The sequence below is a fragment of the Taudactylus pleione genome, unplaced genomic scaffold (assembly GCF_031769625.1).
Source record: "Taudactylus pleione unplaced genomic scaffold, aTauple2 ptg000217l, whole genome shotgun sequence".
In the NCBI taxonomy this organism is placed as follows: Eukaryota; Metazoa; Chordata; class Amphibia; order Anura; family Myobatrachidae; genus Taudactylus; species Taudactylus pleione.
This window is the reverse complement of record NW_028284619.1, coordinates 1,989,624-2,007,799: the sequence shown is the minus strand read 5'-3', so window position 1 is coordinate 2,007,799 and position 18,176 is coordinate 1,989,624.

The following is an 18,176-nucleotide window of genomic DNA, read 5'->3' as shown; positions in this document are numbered from 1 at the left end:
TCACTAATTATGTGACTTCTGAAGGCAATTGGTTGCACCAGAACTTTTGAGGGGCTTCATAGCAAAGGGGGTGATTACATATGCACATGCCAATTTTCAGAATTTTATTTATAAATATTCTTTTTTATATATATTTTTCTCATTTCACTTCACCAAATTAGACTATTTTGAGCAGATCCATCACATAAAATTCAGATAAAAAAATAAAATAAATTACAGGTTGTAATGTAACAAAAAATACTTCTGCAAGGCACTGTAAATAATAAATAAAAAAATGTATTTTATATAGAGTTCAACATATGTGCATGTCTTTAAGACGTGCCCCCTTTTCATCACTCTTGGAGGCGTGCCCGGTACTTACAGACATGCCGGACTGCCCCCAAGCTCTCCTGTCTCTGTGAATAGATGTCGGGAGCATGAGGTGATCGCTTCACTGCAATCTTTTCCACCTGCAGGACACTGTGGCCCACGGGTGTGGACTGCACCCGCCATGTATTAGGGCAGGGCACATTCTGCCCTTTTGAAGTCGGGTAAGGGCGCTAAATAGCCTAGCGGGAACACTAATAAATTAAAAATATTTTTCAGTGATTTGCAGATCATTTCCAGCAAATCACAGATCTGCCAATCTTGAAAGGCCCATCATTTTACTAGTAACGGTCTGCAAATTGGCTGATTGTCACTATACACTAGCAATCTACAGCCCCAATTGGTCAGTGATATCCAACATGTTGGACAACCTGATGTGGCGGTTTTGATCACTTTTTGATCTGAATCGGCAATCAGGGAACGTCACACATTGTAGATTTTTTTGGGACACACATCAGCAAAATGGCAAAATTCCACAATTAATCGCAGATGTATTGGGATTTAAATTCAGTAAAAATGTGGACAGAGCTGGATTAAGGGGCCCCTCTTCCCCCCCAGCCGGAGAACACTGCTGCACTATACAGTCCTGTGCATTTTCTAAGGTCTGGACAAGTGGGGGCTGGCCGGGTGATGAGTGGGGACAGGCCGGATGACAAGTGGGGGAGTTGACAAAAAGGGGGAGGGCTGGTAAAAGTGGGGACGGGCCCCCCATCTTAAGGTCCGCCGGCCCAATGAAGGCTTAATCTTTATGATCTGACTGTCCCAATTTATGTGGCACAGGCCTGATTTGAAGCGATGGTCCTCAAAAGTTTTCCTAATTCACATTTTAAAACATTGGTAGGTATATACAGTTGGACTATTTATTAAAAGTGATTCTTTAGAATGTAAGCACTCACGAGCAGGGACCTCTTCCCTCATGTGCTTCTCCTTACACTTTCTTCTACTCCTTACTCCCCATAAGGGCACCTAACACTTTACTGCTAACTCCCTGCTGCTTATTGTGAGCGCTTTAATCGCTATTGCAGCAATGTATATAAGTCGTGTCCTTGTCCTGCACTGTAATGTACTGTAAGTTACTTGTTTCTTGTTCACTTACTTGTTTTATGTACTATGTAAGGCGCTGCGGAACAGTTGTGGCACCATATAAATAAAGGATAATAATAATAATAATAATAATAAATTAAGGCCCCCAAAATTTAAAGTTATTCAATTATAATGTGAATTAATTCTCCTTAGGAGTTAACGTGTCTTTTTTTTGGAGGCTTCCTGAGCATGTGAAAAGTTGGGAAAAATCCCTATTTTAAGGTACAGTACAAATGTGGGGACTTGGGGCCTGATTCAGAGCCGCTCGTAAGCGGCCGCTCGTTCGCTCCGAGCGATGTTCGCACATCTGCACATGCGTATGGGTTGTAATGCGCATGCGCCAACCAGTCAGTGCGTTCGGAAATCGTGTGCTCGCAAAATAGCGAATGCCTGCTAATTTGAGTGACAGGATGAAGCGTTTGTGGGTGGTAACAGGGGAAGGTGCTTGAAAACGGGGACTGGAGCTCCAAACGCAGGCGTGCTAAACGGACAAAACGGGCGTTTTAAGGGTGTGCATAATTAACAAAGCAGCGTCATCGACCACGTCACTTGGTTGTCTTTTAGCCTGAACTGCTCGCATGATTGCGGTAGGAAAATGCTACCACAAGAATAGCGAACAGTTCATACGCCTTTCGATGTACTCGATTAATCTAATAAATAGCGGAGATGACGTATGATGCGATCGGCTAGGGGGCGTTTTTTCAAAATAGCTAGCGCATGTTTCGTTCGCTCGTTCAGACATAGAGGCATCAAAAGACTGCAAAGAGCGAGCGCTTAATTTAAATATCCGGCCCCTTTTTCAGAACGACCGTCCGCAATTAGCGTCCGGCTCTGAATCAGGCCCTTGGTTCAGAACCACTGGGACACCCTTAATGATTAACTAGGCACATTTTTAATTAGCTTAATTAGGCCAATAATGACTTAATATTTGTGGTAAAATTTAGCAAAATGCAGATTAATGGGTTACAAGATGTAGGACATTTATGAGGGTGTGCTGTATGAGTGGGACAGGTGGGAGTTACAGGTGTTTTAACACATTTTTAAAAGTGGCTTAAAATGACACAAATATGTACTCTTAGGCATTTTTATGCAACTCAAATTATCTAGAGCATTTATTTTGCAGAAATAATTTTTCCACAATTTTTTCTTTTCTAATGAATATAACAGTCATTTGACACATTATAAGGGGCTGGGTACAGGATGCCGGCACTCGGGATCCCGGTGGTCCCGAGGCCGGCATCCCGACAGGGTTGGAATACCGACACTTGTTGATCTGTATTGTAACCCTCCCCCTCTCCCTACCTGAACCCTAACCCCCCTCCCCTATGCCTGACCCTAACCTACCCCCAGGGGCTGGCTGGCAACTTTCAGCCTGGGAGGCAATACAAGCATTTGGCCCCAGTTTCTCTACCAGCAAACTGCGGTGAAAAAATGAGTGTCGTGAAAATCTTGCAGGAATGGTTTATGTAATGTGGGTGTGGTTTATGTAATGTGGGTGTGGTTTATGTAATATGGGTTTGGGTTTTATTTTACAAATATGACCCCAAATGTTTGGGATCCAAAGCAATAACTGAGCTATAAACAGCAGCAGCAAAGCTTCAAGAACAGGTAGGGGAGACGCAGCACTGTTAGACAACTACTTAATCTGATTCTGATGGGACAGTCACAACTTTGGGGGATTGTTCAAAGCTGTCGTAACTTTGTACTGTACTTAATGCAGAGATAGTCAAATGTATGTCCCACTTCTGGTCACTCTGCTCATTAAAAGGAAACAGGACCTCATTCAGAGTCGGTCGTTGCGGCCGCTCGGTCGTACGCAGCTGATGTTCGCTAAACTGCGCATGCGTAAAATTCGCAATGCGCGTGTGCAAACTAGCTGTTATGATCGGAAATATCTCTCTCCTTGAACTTGGCCAGGTGTAACACCCCACCTATTGGGACTGATACCTCCTCGGAGACTATACAAGAATTCGCTAGGTAGGGTTGTCCCTTCTGATGGAATGGGTACAATTTCTAGTGGTTATTAGCACTAATCATCAGTCAATTAGTCAATCACGTGACTTTTATTAACACTTTTGTGAAAGCGTAACACTGAGTGAAGGTCCAGATGCTTTAGTAAATACTTAACAGACCAATGAACATAGATTATTACTTTTCACCGTATCTCACAAACAACAAATAACTACAATTTTATTATGCAGGAACCACTCCACTCCCGGACTGTGCGTCTGTAGATGTAAAGCAGTTAACACATGGCATTCAAAACGACTTAGCACAACACATTAATTCCTAACTATTTATCCTATCATCTATCTCAATACCTTTTGTCTACCTTAGCTAAAGTAGTTCGTACGTTGCTGGCCAGATATCTCTTTATTGGTGGTGCACGTGGGTCCCGATGTACCTTTTACCCCTTGACATGTCCTGTCCCCTCCCCAAAGCTCTGCGGTGCAATGTAGCGATACTCCTATGTCACCATCTCTGTAGTTTGCAAAAGTAGTGTAGTGACAGCAATTTGAGTCCCGGTTTTAACTTTTTTATATCGGTCCCGTGCAATACTTGTTAACTGTTGAACTGTTTTTGGGACTGACACGGTATAGCCGGTTCCCTGGTTTACTCTCACTCTGCAAAGTAGTAGTCTTTGGAACGATTTGGAGTCAATCGTGGAAATCCGGTCCCACTCTAAATCATCCTTATTAGGGGGAGCTGACTTAAATTGGGATAATGGGAGGCGGAGGAGGTATTCTATCTGCTAGTGCTCCTTAGCGATGGGGTAACATTAGCTGACCACTAGTGCTAGTCTCTTTTTTAAGTGTCCAGAATGGTCTAGCTGTGCTGTTGAGGATAACAGGGAGACTGTTGGAGTTGTTATATTACTAGGCGGTAGGTGGTGTGTTTCCTCCACTGAGCGGATTTAGGTTAATGCAAGTCTATATTGTGTTTTACTACAGACCTTCTCCTGCGGTCCCTCCGGATGGATAGGACTGTCACTCAGTCCCGAGATCTCCGCCCCCTTTTGTCCGGGCCAGCCCCTCACCACAGGACTCAGCCGCAGACACCGTCCTGGATCTCCTCCGTCTCGGCTGCTCTGCCTCCCTCCATCAGCCAAGACTATACTCCTCAGGCATTGCGGCTTCTTCCTGAAGACAGCCTCCTCCGGACCCACAATGGACCCCACAGTCAGGTAAGTGCATTTCTTTGTCCCTCCACACTGCGCTGCCAACCGCTCAAGAACCACCCCAACCGTCACTTAGCATCTCCTTTTATACCCTCCGTCCGGGTCCACAGTTCGCGGCGGGTGTTACCCTCGCGGTGGCTCTTCCCCTGCTGGTCCCGCGCGCTTGTTAGTGGCTCCAGGCTCGCGGACAAGTGGCTTCCCTTTTCTAGTCCCCCTTTGCCAGAAGCAGGCATTCACTACGATGGGGTGGTCCATAGTCTCGGGGAGTATGAGGCAATTCCTTTGCTGGGGAACGTGACGTAACCATATTCCTCCTTGGCCCAACATACATACACAATACAACTTTAAATAAACATACTAGATTCTTTTACATTACTATCTATGGATATTCTACTTTAAACATATTACCCCTGACCCCTCCCCACATTCAGGGTTGTCACATTCCTCCCTTCTAAATTATGCGTGTCCTCACGCATTTTACATCACACAGAAATTAAACTGTTTTTTAAATTATTATCAACTAATTAACACTGGCTCCGCTATCAAACAAATTTTATTGTTGATAGCGCAGCGGCAACTTTCCCTTCGTACTTCTGGTTGACCGTCTTGGTTCTAAATGGGGTGAATTGACTACTGTTGTGTCTTCTTCTCTTCCTAGATTTGAGGTTGCTACCTCGGAGAGAATTGGATCGCTGTGAGGCCAACTGGGGAAGGGCTGGTGGCCATTATAGTGAATAGGCCAATACATACTCATTAATAAATTCATATGATTGTCTGAGCCTTCATTGGAAGGAAAATTGGGTCTTTTGTCTGCAGGATTCACCTCATCTGTGGGGTTATCGATTTGACCTTGACATTTTTTAAGTTGGTCCCGATGAACCAGCTGTCGGCCAGTTCCGTTTCTTCTTTGTATGTGATATAAGGCCATGCTTTCCTTAGGTTTTCAAGTTATAACGTAGGGGACATTTTTCCAGTAATGATCCAGTTTACTAACACGCTGATTCTTTTTCTTCCACACACAGCATCCGATCTCCAAGGGTTCTGCCTGGGCCTGCTGATTATAGTTTTCCTTTTGCCGTTGTCGGGCCAATTTTCTGTGTTCTTGGACTAATTCATGTGCTACTTTCAGACGTCGTTGATGCTCGCTGACCCATTCATTTTGTACAGTGACATTCGATCCTTCCTCTAATGAAATGCCCAATTGTACATCTGCAGGGAGCTGACCCTGTCTCCCGAACAGCAGGTAATAGGGAGTAAACCCGGTGGATTGATGGACTGTATTGTTATAAATGTATACTAATTCAGCCAGAAGGGCAGGCCATTCGGTTCGCTGTGGTAGCGGGATAGCTCGGAGAAGATTTATGAGAGTTCGGTTCATTCTCTCACACATCCCGTTCCTTTGCGGGTGATAGGCGGTAGTTCTTACTTTCTTGCAGCCATATAACGCACACAGTTCTTGAAACAAATGAGATTCAAAGGCTGACCCTTGATCCGTCAGAATCTTCTCCGGGTATCCATACGGCCGTACAAATGCCCTCCAAAAGATTTCGGCAGTAGTCTTTGCAGTGATGTCTCGTTCCGGTAGGATAACAGCGTACTTAGTGTAATCATCTACTATGGTTAACGCGTACTGATAACCTGTCCGACTTTGTTCCAATTTCACATGATCCAAGGTAACAATTTCCAATGGCCGAGAGGTTATGACAGGATGAGGCGTTTGTGGGTGGTAAAGGGGAAGGTGCTTGTGAACGGGGGAGTGGAGATCCGAACGCAGGCGTGCCTGACTATGCAAACGGCGTTTTATGGGAGTGCATAATTAACAAAGTAGTGTCATAGCACACGTGACATGAGAGGATTTTACACTGACTTGATCGTAGAGCTTAAGAGAGAGTATGGTCAACCCTAAGCTCTACGACCAGCTCCAATGGTTCCCGATGGTCTCGATTAATCCTTATATGCCCGGAGATGACGTGTAATGCGAACAAGAAGGGGCGAATTTTTAGTCTTACGGCCGCATCCTCCCCTCGATCAGCCAGCTAACGATCCCATCTTAATGACGCAACTTGCGAGTGCATCATTTGCATATCCGGCCCCTTTTCCCTTACGACCGTGCGGCCGCAACGACCGACTCTGAATGAGGTCCAGTGTGGACCTAAATCAGGATATAGTCAACAGATCGACATTTACAAAGTCGACATGTAATTAGGGTTAGTTTTAGTCGAAAGTAGCAGTGTCAACATTAACAGTGTCGACATTTTGAAAATTATGTCAGCATCGACATTGTGGATGTCGACATGTCATCTGTCGACATTCTGATTGTCTACATATTATACCACACCCCTGGTCATAGACCTGAACCTAAACATGTCAAGCGAAGAGCACACACATGATCTTACTAACAGGTGTAGAAAGGATGATTTATGAGAGTCAGCAGTTTAAATTATGTATTGTGGTGTCTTGTGTCCTTTTCAGACAAATTTTCTTTATTTTGCCGACATGGATGACATGTCCATATAGAAATGCCAGCCACTGCAGAATTTAGCATGTTTATGGAAGGCGTTGGGAAAATTGTCTCTTTGAAAAACAAAATTTTGGACTGTGCACACTCATGCACGCATATGCAAAATATACATTTTATCCTGCTGAAAGAGATAATAAAACCATATTTATCAGGTGGAGAAGGTGTATTTATGGGGATGTTGTCTGGATTTATAAGTGGACACAGGAAAGCTTGCTGATTCATCCTCTGGCAGTGGGACACTCGGCTGCACTAAAAGTGACCCGGTAGCCCCTCTTTGCAAGATAGGTAGAGAGGGACTCTTGCCATTGCAGACCATTCCCGCCAGTGAGATTGACCCCCTCCACAATTACTCTTGGGGCACTATGAAGTGATGATAACTCTACCTAGTGTCACATGAGATGCATGCAACTAGTTGCCCCACCAATCTCATATAATGTGGCATATTGAGTGGCACAAGCAACAAGTAGAAAGAGGACACAGACGTTGCAGGCAGCAATGGTCCAGTCAGTATCCAGCTTTACACTCGAATAGATACAATTGATGGCATATTTGTCCTGTTAGCAGTAGCAATGTGCATTACTGCCATAGTACATTCCACTGGGTATTTCCACTGACAGCAGATGACAGAAATAGAGACATTAGTTATTAGTATATTACATCTGTCTCTGCATTATTGCTTGCAAAGATCCTTCTATCCACACAGCAAAGTGTCCCTGCTGGTTATAGACATAATAAGAGCTGGGGAGAGCAGTGTAATAAATACATAATACTGCAGCGGTTAAGCCAACTAGCCTGTATAAATGTAAACCTAAATGTGGAATGGTGGTGCAGGAGCATGGGACACCTATCCAACTTGGCCTTCTGGACATAAACTATCAGCCTTCCACAGGGCATAACTAGTATTAGGTATTTGAAGGCCCCGTAGCAAAAGTATTTGAGGGCCCCTATGTACCACCCAATGGTGAAAAATGTATATAACACATGTAACTTTGACAAGGAAGATGGGCCCCTCAGCTCTGGGCACCATAGCAGCTGCACCCCTAGCACCTATGGTAGTTACACCCATGTCCCTCCACCCTTACAGGTGACAGGTACTCTACATAGGTTGAAATAAATGTATATGATAAAGGGTTATTGAAAAATAACAGTCGGGCTCTATGGCTAAAATTGCATTTTGGTGCACAATTTGCACAGAATTATATCATACTGTTGGCACCATTTGTCTTTCTATATTGCACTGGACAGATATAAGCTCATTGATGCTCAGTTGCTCTCGTCCTGTCCAAGTTTTCCACCTTAATGCAATGGTAATAAATGAGACCTAAGGGTAAATTTACTAAGATGGAAGTTCTATTGAGAAGTGATGTTGCCCATAGCAACCTATCAGATTCTACTTCTCATTTATCTAGCACCTTCTAGAAGGTAATACCTGGAATCTGGTTGCTATGGGCAACATCACTTCTTAATAGAACTCCCATCTTAGTAAATGTACCCCCTATTGTTTTGGAAACCATTTACATTTTGTAAAGCTTTTTCTTTATGGAGCTTCTGTGATTGAAAGATGCTGCACTGGAAAGTTAGCGCATTATAACGACAATGAAGCTTCCATTCATCTTGCTGGATGCAAACATGCAGACAGCTATTCTGCCAAATGAACATAATGTCATCATGTGTTATTTATCTTTTCATTAAAGTCATTTCTCTTTAGATATGGGCTCAATTTTTAATTTAAAACCTCTAGGTGAAGATCTTTTATGTGATCTACAAACCATATTGGATACAAAATGATGTAGTAAAGTTTATTTGAGGGAGAGGAACAGAAGGGGGCTGTAACTGATGCTTTGTCCCTTATTGTAAAAGAAAGCCATAGATCTGACAGCTCGACCTTTTGTCTTTTTATCTGTTAAAGAACACGGGCCGCCCTCCTTTACAGAGCCGTCATCACTCCTTCACTAATCCCTGGAAAGGATTTTATACACAGGCAGATAATTGACTTGTGAATTAGATTAGGCCACTAATGTATAGCCAAGGCAGTCACTTTACAGCACCAGTCCCACTTAGCAAGACCTATTAGAGTCTAAAACAATGAAAGCACTTCAGTCAACAGACTTTCTCAACAAGGTCCGACAATTTGTTTAATAATTCAGTGTACAATTGGCAGATTAAGAAAGTTTCAGAGTGTCGGAATTCTGAATCCTGCAAACTGAAGTATTGCACCTTACATACTGAAAAATTGTTATTGTAGTGATAAAGCTCTTAGACTATGTACAAAAGTCACAAAGTAACAAAACATTTGACAAAGGAAAGGGACACAATTGGTCCAAATCTAAAATTGTCATTTTTTTTAACCTAAAAAGAACCACTTCATCAAAAATGAAAAAAAGCAATGACAAAAATTCAGGCAATTTTTTTTTTACTTTTATTGATACATTTTGTAATTACTTTTTTCTCTCTTGCATGCATAGGTACTATCCATAGTCTTGGTCCCGCAGCAATATTGCAGAGCTTGCATTTGGTGCAGTCCCTAGAAAAGGTAAAATAGCTGTGTAAGTGTTATATAAGTTAAACCACTATAGTAAACTGACATAAACATCAAAGGTGGCAAATAAAACAAAATAATATACAAACACGGAACTATGGGTATAATCTGAAATTCTTCAAATGTAGGTGCCAATGCAGTTGAATGTACACCACTGGAGGGAGTATATCTTGCATCTTTTCGCACATGGGGCCTGATTCAGCAAAAGATCGCAAGTAGCAATGACGCACGCAATCGGTCAATTAATTCACATTGCGTGAACTAGCACTTGCGATGAGAAATGCGTTTGCAGAGGCAACGCAAGACCCCGAGCACAGTGATTGACCGGAAGTGCCATTTGTGGGTGGTGACATTGGTTGGGTGAATGCAGGCGTGCCAGAGCGTTGGGACGGCATTGCAGAGGCGTGCATAAATTATCCACTGCAATACCATACACAGCCTGAAGCCTCATAGAGTGACCTGAAGTTAGCAATTCCTGAGTGAGGTCTGACCTGCCTTAACTCTGTGTATGGGTCCAATGTTATTCGATGTTACCGATTGTTTCACTATGTTGCCCTAGTATACGGATGTGTGTAAGGGGAAGTGGACATCCTTATGGTAAGCTGTGATCACAATGCGATTGCAAACATTTGCATGTCACTGCTAATATTAGCAGCTGCGGTGCGTGCGTTCTAGCAAAATAGCGATCCTTGTTGAATCAGGCCCATGCTCCACAATGGGCGAACACATTTTGATTGCATCTGCACTTACAACTGAATAGAGAGATTTCAAAACAGATTGCTTATTCTATGTCAGGCCTGGCCAACCTATGGGTCTCCAGCTGTTGTGAAACTACAAGTCCCAGCACACCCTGCCACAGTTTTAGCATTCCCTACTAGCAAAACTGTGGCAGGCATGCTGGGACTTGTTGTGTCACAACAGCTGGAGAGCCACAGGTTGGCCAGGCCTGTCCTATGCACTAAAACCTTTAGAGAATCTGAACATCTGATCATTCATATCTGCATCTCTCCTGACCAATCAAGGATGTGGTCAACATAAATATTTTCAACAGCACCCTTAAGTTTCTGGGGCGTATGTGTGGTGCTCACGGGCCCCTGGGTCCAGGAGGGGGGCCACACTGCACACACTGCAGCCATATTATAAGGCGCGGGCACAATTTTTCTGGAGACCCGTGCATGCATTAAGCCAGAATCTATTGCTGTGCCAGAGAGAAGGGGGCCTAAGAGGGTGCACATGGGTCCCCTCCTCTCTTAAAATGCCACTGCTTATGTTCCCCTCATTCTTTACCTTTGCAAAAGCAATTTTTTTTTGTGAAAAGTGTAATAGTTTCCTTGGTCTGTGCTTCAGCTTTGAACTTTCATCGTTTGAATTTCCACGTTAGCCTTCTACCCTGACCTCAGACCAGAGCCGTAACTAGACTTTTTGGTGCCCTGTGCCAGAAAGAGCATTGGCGTCCCCCTCATTTTTCAAAGGGACATATTGCACCCAAAAAAGGTCCATGGCTTCATGGGGAAGGGCCAGGGAAGAGATAGGAGAGGCCAGGAGATGCTGGGGATGAAATAAGAGGAAGCTACAAGCAAGAATGATAATAAACAGAAATTTGACAGGCCCAAACAGCGCCCCCTGACCTGTGGTGCCCTGTACGATGGCACCGGCCGCACTACCCTAGCTACGGCCCTGCCTCAAATGGTACCTTCATTCTCTATAACACTGCCTGTCCCTGACCCTTTGGCTTGTTCTGATATTTCAACTTTGCCTGGTACATTCTCCTGCCTTCAGCAGTATTGTTCAAAAACCAGAAGGGGCATTAGGGGCACCAGAAGACTCCATATCGCAAAGGAACCATTGGCAATTACCAGACACAAAAGGGATTCTCTTTCTAATGTTAATTCCTATACATTTCAGCCAGTATCTAATAGCTGTGAAATGTGTTTTATTGTGTGTTTGTTTGTTTTTTAAAAGACTGTCAAATTTACTTTTTGATGGAGCTAAAAGGACATGTCATAGCAAGACTAAACAGCATGCTTACGTCTACACTTTATACAGAAACTGCAATTGTCTCATTATGTAACAAATGTATTAACTTATATTTTCATTCCATATGTATTAGTTCACTTTGAAAGCTTTCAAATTCTCCTGTTATTTAAAAACAGCAGGTTTACAGGACTAATAGAATGTGGCAATTTTCTTTTACACTTTATAGCTCTCACAGTGGGCTCTATTTACTACAATCCGCATTTGTAATGCAGATTGTAGTGTGATATTACCGACTGAATTCGCATTGCGATTTCAGGCAATATCACAGGGATTTACTACAAATACCTTGCAGGGACAGGGCTTGCAATAAAGCTCTGTCCCTGTGAATCCCCTCTGGAGCCTTATCACAGTATTTTCGCAAAAAATAATGTGACAAGTGCCCAGGTCATGCACCAACCGGCCGCCGCTGCTACTCCCCCTGTCGCCAAGCCCCGTCCCCGTCACTAAACCCCGCCCCCCGTGATCGCGGGCCCCCCGCGACCCCCCCCCCTCCCTTAATTACACTTACCTGCAGTTATCGGGCCTCCCGTGATGTCCTCTGTCGCTCCAGTCAGGTGACATTCCATATTGCACTGGGACCCTGTCAGGTGACGACCGGGCCCCAGTGCACTATGGGAGACCAGCTGACCGGAGGGAGGATATCACCGGAGCCCCGAACTCTGGTCCCTGGACTCAGGTAAGTTTGGTTTTTTTTTTTTTTTTTTTTACTTTTTTTTTTACAGTGAATCAGCATGTGGTCTGTTTAGACCACACAGCTGATTACTGGGGCCGGCTCCGGGCTCTACTCTGCTCGTTAGAGCGGAGCAGGAGTCCAGTAACCGGGGTAGACCCTGGATAACGCCACCTCCAGGTGGCGTTATTATCACAGGGCTTTCCCCGGTATTTTTTCACATTTTATTTTTAGTAGCTTTGGTCAGATCACATTTCCCATTACAATTATGGGAAATGCAATCTGCTTACTAAAAATAAGTGATACTTAGGGGTTGGAGTAGAATTTTACGAATTCTACTCCAATTGGCCTTTAGTAATTGTAGGTGATACTAAAATAATGTGAAAATAATGTTAATAAATAAAGCCCTAAGGGGTAAATTTACTAAGAATCGTGTTTGTTCGAGTTTTGCTGTTTTTAAACTCGCTTTGACTCAATGAAACTTGGGTGATTTTAGGCTTCTGAAACACTCAGATTTGCCAAGAATCATGTTTTGCGGAGAGTATGTTTTACGATGGTGTATCTGATCGAGATTTCTCACACGAGTTTGCAGTGTCTGAACGAAGCCAAACACTCTTGAACAAGCAGCCTGCACATATATGTGAAGGCTGCTTGTGTGTTTTAACTGTAATAAAAGGCTTAATTTAAAAAAAATTACAAAGGGTAACCCCCGGAAAAAGCATAACCAGGCCCAGGCTGCTCACCCAGTCCTGGTTCCTAAAAGTACAGAGAAAAAAAAACAAGCAGGGTTCCCCTGTATTTTTGAAACCAGCACTGGGCTGCTGAGCCTGTCCTGGTTTTAAAAATAAGGGGGGGGAATTTGTGTAGTGGTCCCCCTATTTTTAAAACCAGTACCAGCCAGGGACCCTTTCACCGGGTCTCCCTGGCCAAAGCATTATATCCCCAAGCCGATCAGCCCAAGCCAATAAAGGGGTCCCCTCCCTCTCCAAAGCATCCCAGGGTTAAGCTGATGCCCGGGGCTCTTCCCCGCACCCCTGGAGTGGTGGGTGCAGGGGTAATAGTGGTGAAAATAGATATAAACTATTGTTTTTTACCATGGAGCTACTGTACAGGTGCCAGCTTGTCTGTCCTTTGGCACTTGTGGAATGATCTTGGATGTAATCTCACTACCTCAAACTCAGTCCTTCAAAAACAGAGTTAATAATATTTCCACCAGCCAACATCCCTATTTCTGTTGATAATACGACAATAAAGTTTAACCCTACCCTTCAAGCTCAATGTCCAGATCTCATCCTTAACTCTAACTTTGTCCTCACATTCAATCTGTATCCAAATCCTATTCAACACATCTAGGAAACATTTCCAAAAAACACCCATATTTCACACAAGGCAAAGCAAAAACTCTAAATCATGTGCTCAATATCTCCTGCAGTGATTATTGCAGTGGTCTCCTTACTGTACTTTGACAGAATAATTTTTTGCCAAACAGATCCACTCGCATGCCATGAGACTTCTCCACATGGCCTTAGATACCATCAGATCTCCACATGTCATCATATGCTCAATGTACTTTGTATGCCCATCAGGTGTCCACACATACCCATTATATGACCATAAGATGTAAATCCATAACCCTTATAAGCCCATCATATGGTATGTCCATGCCCATTATATGCACATCAGATATCTCCATATGTTCCTTATCTGCCATCTAACCTCATCCACTTACAGTATCTTGTTAATGGAGCTCATATACTTGCAAAGAGCAGAAACAGTAAAGTGGTAGAGCACACTTTCCTCTTCCTTCTGAACCAATTGGAAGAGCTTTCTGTGACAACTCTGCTGTGAACTCCCCTGCTGCTCTCCATGTGTGAAGCAACATGTCATGGCTGGAAGCGGGCTTGAATCCGGAGTGGAGTCAGAAGATGGTTGAGGGAACGCTGTCTGGTACTGGAACGCAGCCGGTCTCAGTGGGGTGTGACTCTTGAAGGAGACGTGAAGTCGGGGTGACACGTAAGGCGAGAAACAGCTGAGGAGATGCTCACTGAACACAAATCCGGATCTGACGGATCGAGCAGGAGGTCCGAATCAGGAGATACTGTGGTTAGAAGCTGACTGGTACCAGGCAGAGTGGTGATGGGCAAGGATACACTGGAACTGCGGCACATAAGGTAAGGTAGCACAGGGAGCTAGCTCACAGCATACGCTGTGAAAACGTTGCACTGGCAATCAAAGGGCCTCTTGACAGCCCTTTAGTACCCTCAGGTAGTGCAGGATTGGCTGCTAGCTTCACAGAACCAGGCTGCCTCCTGATTGGCCAACCCAGGCACCTGACCCCAGATCCAAGATGGTCGCGCCCAGTGAACTACAGCGCGGAAGCGCTGCCCGACTCACCCCCTCTCTCCTGCCTTCAGATGGATGCCTTCAGCCTCCGGCATCCTACAGCAGCCAGCGCCGTTCTCCAGGGACCCGCACCGCTGCAGGACGACCCGCGCCACAGCATCCGCAGAGGTAAGAAGCGCAATCCAGGCTGCCTCTCAGAGCTGAGTGTGACAGTACCCCATCCTTTATGGGTGGCCTCAGGTCACTTTTTGGGCTTCTCAGGATGTTCCGAGTGAAACTTAAGCACTAATCTTGGGGCATTGACATCCTTCGCTTCTACCCAGCATCGTTCCTCAGGACCATAGCCTCTCCAATCTAGTAAATACTGGAGTCGACCATAGAGAACACGAGAGTCCAATATTTGTTTGACTTCAAACTCTACACCCCTCTCGGTAATAACTTTGGGTGAACGTGGTAGAACTTTGCGGAAGCGATTGAGAATCAGAGGTTTTAATAGAGATATGTGGAAGGAGCTGGGTATTCTGAGGTAGGATGGAAGTTTTAATCTGTAAACCACTGGGTTAATTACTTGTATGATGGGAAATGGGCCAATGAAGCGAGGGGCAAACTTCATTGATGGAACCTTGAGACGAAGAATTCGGGTGGACAGCCATACTAGATCGCCCACTTTCAGTTTGGGCACCGCTATTCTCTTCTTGTCGGCCCCTATCTTGTACCGGTTGGAGGTTTTCCATAAAGAGGCATAGACTCGAGTCCAAATTTGTGTCCTGTAGAAGAATGGTAAGAACTGTTATGAGCGAATTCTGCCCAGGGTGGGTTTTTGCCCAATTGTCTTGGGATGAGGACATGTGGATCCGTAAGAAGGTCTCAAGGCCTTGATTTACCCTTTCCGTAGATCCGTTGGACTGAGGATGGTAGGCTGTAGAAAAATTCAACTTGACTTGGAAGACAGAGCAGAGAGCTCTCCAAAACTTCGCTACAAACTGCACCCCCCGGTCGAAGATAATTTTGGTTGGAAGACCATGAAGGCGGAAAAATATGGTTGACAAATAATTGAGCCAGGTCAGGAGCGGAGGGTAGCTTTTTGAGGGGAATTTAGTGTACCATCTTCGAGAACCGATCTACTACTACCCAGATGGTGGTAAATCCGTTGGAGGTAGGCAAGTCTGTTACGAAGTCCATGGATAAATGTGTCCATGGACAGGTTGGAATAGACACAGGAAGTAAGGTGCCGGCTGGAGCTTGTCTGGAAGTTTTATGCTGGGTGCACAGTGGGCAGGAGGAAATTAATTCTGCAACTTCAGTTTTCATGGCGGGCCACCAATATGAGCACTGTAGAAATTCCAAGGTCTTACGTATGCCCATGTACCCAGAGAAACGAGAGGAATAAGCCCAATTTAGTAGCCGCTTGTGTAGATTGGGGGTCACAAAAGTTCTCCCAGGAGGAGGTTGAATGTGGGTAGAGGCAAATACTTTGGATTCTAGGACTGGCGTTTCTTTAAGATTCTCGGTGGCTGCTTCGGAGGAGAAAGAGCGGGAGAGTGCATCTGCTTTCCGGTTTAGGGAACCGGGACAATAGGTCAGAGTAAAGTTGAGGCGGGAGAAGAATATCGCCCAACGGGCCAGTTGAGAGCTGAGACATTGGATGGTTTTCAAGTACAGAAGATTCCGTTGATCTGTATAGACTGTGATGGGAAATGTGGCCCCTTCGAGGAGATATCACCATTCTCCAAAGGCTAACTTCACCGCTAACAATTCTTGCTCCCCAATAGGGTAATTTCTTTCAGCCAGAGTGAACTTTTTGGAAAATAATCCACAGGGATGGTATTTACTGTCCTCGAATCTTTGCGAGAGCACTGCCCCCATTGTCTCTGAGGATGCGTCCACCTCTAGAAAAAAATGGATTATTTACATCAGGTTGTCTTAAAACAGGGGCAGAGATGAAAGCTTGTTTTAACATGTGAAAGGCGGTGTCAGCCTCAGGAGGCCACTGGGATTGGTTCTCCCCCTTGCGAGTTAGTGCGGATATAGGTGACACTAGGGTGGAGAATCCTTTAATAACATGTCGGTAGTAGTTAGCAATACCAAAAAATCTTTGTATCGCCTTTTGTGAATTTGGACGAGACCAATCCAGGACAGCCTGTACTTTCTTAGGATCCAACTCTAGGCCAGCACCTGAAATAATGTGTCCTAGAAATGGGACGGAGGGGACCTCAAACACGCATTTCTCCACTTTACAGTATAGATGGTTCCTCCGTAAGCAAGTCAGGACTTCTTTGACTTGAGAACAATGGCCCTGATTCAGAGCCGTTCGTTAGAGGCAGTACGCTCGTTGCGTTCCGATGTTGAGTAACCGCGCATGCGTCGGTGTTACACTGCGCATGTGCGTACGGCAGATTGCGAGTTTTTTTTGTCTCGTTCGTCAAATAGCGTACAGGAAGTGACATGTCAAATGTGATTGACAGAACAGGCCATTTTTGGGCGTTGACGGGGGTGGAGATGGAAAAACGCAGGCGTGGCGAGGCGTTTTTTGGGCGTACATACATTAACAAATGCGAACGTCAAATGTGTTCGTACCAACTCATACGTCACTGGATGATCCTCTTTCCCCTCAAAATGCTCGCACAGCTTAGGGGCTGGATAACTCGACCACAGTGGCGATGGCCTTCTCCTCCGTCCCGGCACTCCACGATGTTGCATCGATTAATCACGGCTTGTCAGAAACTCAATTAGTGTTGGATTGAAAACCGGCTTGGTATGTGTTTGGAAAGCAGTTTTTTTGGATAGCACAAAACCAAACGCAGGTGGAAATCATAGCTGCTAATGTCTGGATTACACAATCAATTAGCGTACATTTGTGGGGGTGTATTTTGGCTGCAATGTGTTCGTTTTTGGACTATTGTAACAATAATGTCATCATGTTTAGGTTTGGTCCCTCATTTTGTTTTTGCAAGGTGTTTTTTCCTCCTTAGGTAATGTTTTAAATGTTCCTTAACGAGCACTTTTTTTTCAATGTGTAATTTTTTATTTTGAACGTTGTTGGCTTGTGGGCCCGGATTAAAAGTAACCCATTTTTGCAATAATGTCAGAATACAAAGTCGTACATTTCTGGTAAATTTATTGGTATCCACCCAAAAAAAAATACACATATTGAACTCCAACATTTTTGGCAGGGTTCCACAATATTTATTAATTGTGCAAACAATAATTTTTGGGTAAACGTAAATGCAAAAATTAAAAACAATTCACATGAAAGGAGAGGGAAGTTTTGGCCAGAAAGGAATATAAGGCAAGCACAGAAGGAGTGTGGGAAAAGTAGCCAATGGTGTCACCGTTTTTTCGCCCGTTTGGCTGGGGGAGGGAGGGCGCCAGACCGGGTCCGGGATGTCATCGGGCTGGCCTGTCCAGAGGCAGTTGTTGTGGCCTCTGGACTAGGCAC